The sequence below is a fragment of the Lontra canadensis genome, unplaced genomic scaffold (assembly GCF_010015895.1).
Source record: "Lontra canadensis isolate GAN:19392208 unplaced genomic scaffold, GSC_riverotter_1.0 scaffold2, whole genome shotgun sequence".
NCBI classification, from domain to species: domain Eukaryota; kingdom Metazoa; phylum Chordata; class Mammalia; order Carnivora; family Mustelidae; genus Lontra; species Lontra canadensis.
In genome coordinates this window covers 34960524-34966669 of record NW_022630996.1, presented here as the reverse complement: position 1 = coordinate 34966669, position 6146 = coordinate 34960524, and positions in this window count along the sequence as shown.

Below are 6146 nucleotides of genomic sequence, written 5' to 3'. Positions count from 1 at the left end.
CTGAGCCGGTCTGGGCTAAGTGAGGAGCTCCAAAGAAGAGGCTGCCTGTTTGGGGAGTCCAGCCCTGGGCGGAAATAGCCAGGCCCTCGCACCCGCCATGCTGTCACCCCTCAGGACTGCTCAGAAGAGTGGGGCCTCTTTGAGGCCAGGTCAGAAGCTGCCGGGGCTCAGGTTGGGGACAGTGGGCGAACTCTACTCTGGCCGCTGGACAGTAAGTTCCTCCCTGGAAGACTGTCCCAACGGTAATGTGCCTTTGTGGCTGCCACACAACACTAATTTAAAAAGACTTATTCTTGTTAGATCCCCTTTGTATCCGCTGGGCCTCTCCAATGACGCTGTATGACCAAGCTTCCCCCCACCGCCCCCCTCCCCCGGCAGAGGACCTATTTTTCCGTAGACGCCAGTTCCTACATCCTTGAGGATCCGATCAGTTCAGCGTCTTCCATGAAGGGCCTTTGCGGCTTCATCTGAGTCATCTCAGTATCTATCCATGCATTAGCATAGCTGTTCCGAGGAATTTTAAAAATAAGGGCCATTGTCTATACGCCTTCAAAGGGTACAAATGAATTTTAATCTCAGCCAAGCCTAATAAGTGAGTTCTCTTTGTTTCTGTCTGAAAAAGCTCCTCTAACATGATTCAAAGCCAAATGAAAAGGATCTTGTGATTTGCCTTTTCGGATTACTAATACCTCTCAGAGCCGCCTCCTGTGCACGTCCAATTCGAAGTTGCCTCGAGGTCTTCAGGAGTTAAGATGGACCGTAAGTATACTACTGGATGACCCACTCCCACATGGGGTTTCCTGCTGGATCCTCACGATTCCGGGAGGAAGGTATTATAAAGTTTCCAGAGACATGGAGCCCCGGAGCTGCCAGACTGGAGAGTAAGGGCGTGGGCTCAGTCTTCCCACGGCGGAGGCGGATTTCCCTTAAACCCTGCCACTTGCATGAGTTGCTTGTCTCTGTCCGGTTTACAGGAGGAACCTCAGCCTGCCCGGGCTTTCACGGAACCAAAGTGCACGTCCTGGACGGAGCCATGGGCCTCAGTGGTTCTGGGCTCTTGCATGTGCTGCTTCGCCTTCCTGGAAAGTGCCTTCCCCCTCCCCCATCCCATTGAGTTGGTTACTTCTTACCTTCTCTTTAAGATGCAGATCAAGCAGCATCCACGGGAGGAAAGTCTTCTGTGAAGTGACAGGGTCTGCTCAAGTATCCCTTCAGTTGTGCCAGGGCGTCTGTCAGAGATGGTTATCACCAGTTAGCATCTAAGCTCAAAACTGGATACTTGATTAGGCCTCATTTCAAAGAAAAGCAATGTCTCTTGTTCAATATTACTGAAACCCAGGCTAGAATTTTTTTTCTTTTGGAAAAAAACATCTCTTTATGGATGTGTTATTAAGTAGGTTCATTTTGTATTTCTTTCTAATTTTGGTATTTAATCACCAGAAGAGGTAAAAAAAAAAAAAGGTAAAAAAAAAGAGGGAAAAAAAAAAAAAAAGAAAGAAACAGGGAGCCTAATTTGAAGTCCTAATCAATGTACTATCTTCAAGTTGGACAGTAAAAATCTTGACATTAAAAAAAAATCCGATTTGTAATGTTTCTATATATTATATAGAACATGGATATCTAACAGACATAGTCTATCAAATCCACTGTGCTCGGTTGCAAATACAGAGTTCTCATCCTATGGAGGCTATTTTAAGGCCACGACAAAGCCATTAGATTGCTCATCTTGACAACAAAATGAATTATGAATTGTAATACAATTTCTATGAATGCTGTCTTTCTTCAAAGTCCAATGAACCATGATGTGGCAATTTTTAAAAAGCTGTACTAGAAAATCATCTTTTTTCTTTTCACTACTATTCAGGATTTTTCCAGCTTTTCCTTAGTGCATGTGAATTCCTTTCATAGAAAAAATTTTTAAATAATCAGATTTCCATCAAAATTTCTATTACGTTTTTGCTGTTCAATAAAGGCACTGTCACACCATCTGCTGTTTCAAGAAACTAATAAAACACGGGAGTGGAAGCTCAATGAAGTCTACAGTCTGACAGTGCTTGGCTAGCTAGACCTCAGTCATCAGAACAACTCCTGATGCTTGTTTAAGCACACGAGGGCTACTGAAAGAGAATCTGATGTTTAAGAACCATTGATGTGATATCAGAGCCGTACTTTGAAGGGTGTAAAATATATCAAACATTATAAAGCATATGTAGATCTTAAAGAACTATAAAATGAACACTTATCTACTTAACACCCAGTCAAGAACTTGAACAGGATGGTTGAAGCAGCCGAGGTCCCTCCTGGATTGCATTCTCTGCCAGAAGTGATCCCTAGCCTATGCTCTGCATTAATCGTGCCTGTGTTTTTACTGTTTTCCATCGATCTTTGCTTTTAGGCTATATATAAGTGGTGTACATATTTACACACGTGTCCCATGCCTGATAACTTAGTTTTTTATTCTTAACACTGTATTTGAGATTCAGTCTTCCTGATACATGAATAGATCATTTTCACTCCTGATATGATATTCCATTTTATTTGGTCTATTGGTGGTCCTTTAGGCTGTTTTCAGCTTCTGTCCTCCCAAGATAAAAATAATGCTTCTATAAATATTCTTTTTAAAGATTTAAGAAGTTTACTTATTTATTTGTGAGAGAGGGAGAAGGAGAGAAGGAGCATGAACAGTTGGGAGGAGCAGAAAGAGAGGGACAAGCAGACTTCGTGCTGAGCGTGGAGCCCTAGGCAGAGCCTGATCCCATGACCCCAAGATCATGACTTGAGCCAAAATCAAGAGTTTAACACTTACCTTACTGAGCCACCCAGGCACCCAGTTTCCATAACTATTCCTGTAACTGTTTTCCCTTGCATATTTGCACAAGCATTTCTTTAGGGTAAAATTGTAGGTTGCAGGGACTGCATATTTTTAAAATTTATTAGGTAATAACAAATTATTTTCCAAGAGAGCTGTATCAATTTGTCCTCCTACTACAGTTTCATGAGTTCCTGTTGCTCCCTGTTCTCACCAATTACTATCAGACTTGCGTATTTTGTCATGTGGTTTTAAATTTCATTTCCCCATTTCCTTCTAAAAGTTAAGTTTTAGAAGTTCTAAGTTCTTGACCCATCTAAATTTTATTTTTATGCATTAAGTTATATACGTCCCTATTCTTTTCAAATTTTCCTTTTGCTTCTCATGGTTAAAAAAGAATTTTCAAAAAGAGATTTTTCTTCCCCTTATCTCTAACCTTCCCTCTTTCGAGGAGAATCAATGGATTTATCAAAGAATATGAACAGACCTACAGAGAATATACTTTCTAAAGATTAAGAATATAGGGAGTTTTTATTGGACATGAAACTCCACTAGTTCACATGAGGCCAAAACTGTTAAAAATTTGCTAATCCTGCTTTCTATGTGCTATAAAAAGCAACCCAGTTTAGAGCAATAATGGTTTCAGAAATTTCATACATAACTTAAAAAGTTGACAGTATCTGGCCGTGAATTACGATCACTGAATCTATTTAAACAGGTGAGGTGGGACGCCTGGGTGGCTCAGTCATTAAGCATCTGCCTTTGGCTCAGGTCATGATTCCAGGGTCCTGGGATCGAGCCCCCATCAGGCTCCCTGCTCAGCGGGAGGCCTGTTTCTCCCTCTCCCATTCCCCCTGCTGTGTTCCCTATCTTGCAGTGTCTTTGTCAAATAAATAAAATCTTAAAAAATAAATAAAATAAACGGGTAAGGCACTGAGACTTTGAGACTTGGTATTTAATATTAAATATGACATATTGAATATGGTACAAATTATAAACTACTTTAGACAGCTGAAGTAAAATCTCCAGCCTACAGAGTAGTAAGAATGTCCTAACTCACATGGCAACTTCAACAACATTACTGAACAATGACAAGACAGACTCACTAAAAATCAGTGTCTGTAACACAGACAATCTCTGTGCTGGGCTAGACACATATAAATGCAGATGAATGCAAAGAGGCAATACACAAAAGGAAATGCAGTCATTTAACAGACATGAATAGGTACCCAACCTCACAACCCATGGAACAAATGTAAATTAATGAATAACTCTTGAGTGTCACAAATTAGCAAGAAATAATTTTAATAAGCCTGACCAATGTTAATGAGGGTGTTGTAAAATGAGCATTGTCATACATGGACTTCGGGTGGTGTGTATAATCCTTTTGCAAAGGTAATTTGAGGTAAACTGCATTGTAGGCTTTAAGGGTATCCATATTTTTAAATGAAATTTAACTTTATGGAAACAATCCTAAGGAAATTATCTAAAAATTTAAAAATCTTACTGCACTAAGATATCCATTGTAAAATGTGCTGTTCTACATACACATACATGCAGTATGGGTATCACTCAGTAGGGTCCCCCCTGCCAGCACACACCTGATGGGATATTAGATAGCCATTAAAATAGTCTCTGTAAAACTTTTTCACATCTGCTCTCTGTGTAAAGAACAAAACCTGAAGCGGTTTAAATCATGTTAAAAGAAAACAAGCAAAATATGCCTACCAGTTGGAAGAAAACAGAGAGTAATTGTGCTTGTTGAATATTTATCCTACTTTCAAATTGTTTTTGAAAACAAAAATTCCATGAGTTTGTATTTCTTGTATAATAGACACTTATCAAATGAAATATAGTTTTATTATTAAAATCGACATGAGAGGTGCCTGGGTGGCTCAGTCCATTAAATGTCTGCCTTCAGCTCAGGTCATGATCTCAGAGTCCTTGGATCAAGCCCCGTGTCGGGCTCTCTGCCTAGTCGGGAGTCTGCTTCTCCCTCTCCCTCCCCCCACTCCTGTTCGCTCTCTCTCTCTCAAATATAATTTTTTAAACAAAGTTAAAATTTACATGAAAAGTACTCAGTGTTTTTTGATGTGGTGTCTATCAGCAGCAAAAGAGTAGAAGACACATATTGTTCACTGCAGCTGTACCTCAGGTTCTGACAAGCAGAAAATGGGGGGGGGGTTGTTGTAGCTTGTGTGCAACTCACTTCTAGCCAGTTTCAAATAGGTGCCCATAAATAGGAGCATAGGAAACGAAGGAAGACACTGCCCTGCACTGAGGAAAATCTACCATCACCCAACCCGCAGTGTTCACGCACAGTCTTCACATTTCAAAAAAATAAACAATATGTACAGGAAAGAAGCCAATAGCCTTATTTGTACAAAAGCAAGCTGTAGCCCAGTAGTCCTATTTATTGACACAGAATAAAAGTAGAACTGTTTGAAATTCTGAGATGAAATAACCTAGTATATAACTTGATACTACTAAGCTGGTTCTTTAGAACGCAGGGAGAACGACTGTATGGAACGAACATTTGTTGAGTGACTTAGCTACCTGTGCCAAACACTTTAACCCACTGCCTTACTAATCCTCATCATGACACTGTCAAATAGGTAGTGTGAGTTCTAATTTCCAGGTGAAGAGACTGAAGCTCATTCCTGTAACATGACCGAGCTGAATTAGCACAGTGCCTGGCATACAGTAAGTACTCAATAAATATTGTTCAAATGGATGGTAGGTAATACACCTGGTAAATAGAAGTGCCAGGATTTACAATTAGACTCATCTAGTTACAAAGCTCACACTATTTCCATCACAGTACACTGCCTTCTGTGAGAGATGACGCAGCATTGTTTTTAAATGGCTAAGAAAGATCACTGCCTGTGTAAACACGGTTGATAAATTCAGGGACCTGTGATTTCTACCTTCATATCGGAATTATTTCAATGTCAAAATGTATGCTTGGTAAACGATGAGAAAAGACAGAAAACACACAGAGGATCTTCAGGTGCTTTTTTAATTTTCAAATATACATAGTACATGAAAGTAACACAATCCATAGTAGTACATTTTAATCTGTATGGAACATTTAACTAGTTAATACTATTCTTCCCTTTCTGTTGTTGAATTACAACTTTTTAAAACTTTTTATGACAACACCATCAAAGATGTGTTAATTTTATGTGAATATTAGGTTTTATATTTTTTTCCTTTGTTGCCCCACACACCAAAACAAATTATTTGAAAATGCTAAAATAAGTAAAATGTGGCATGCTTTCTTAGCTTGCTCTGCATCCTGTGTTTAAAATATTTTATGACTATAAAAGTTGAAAAT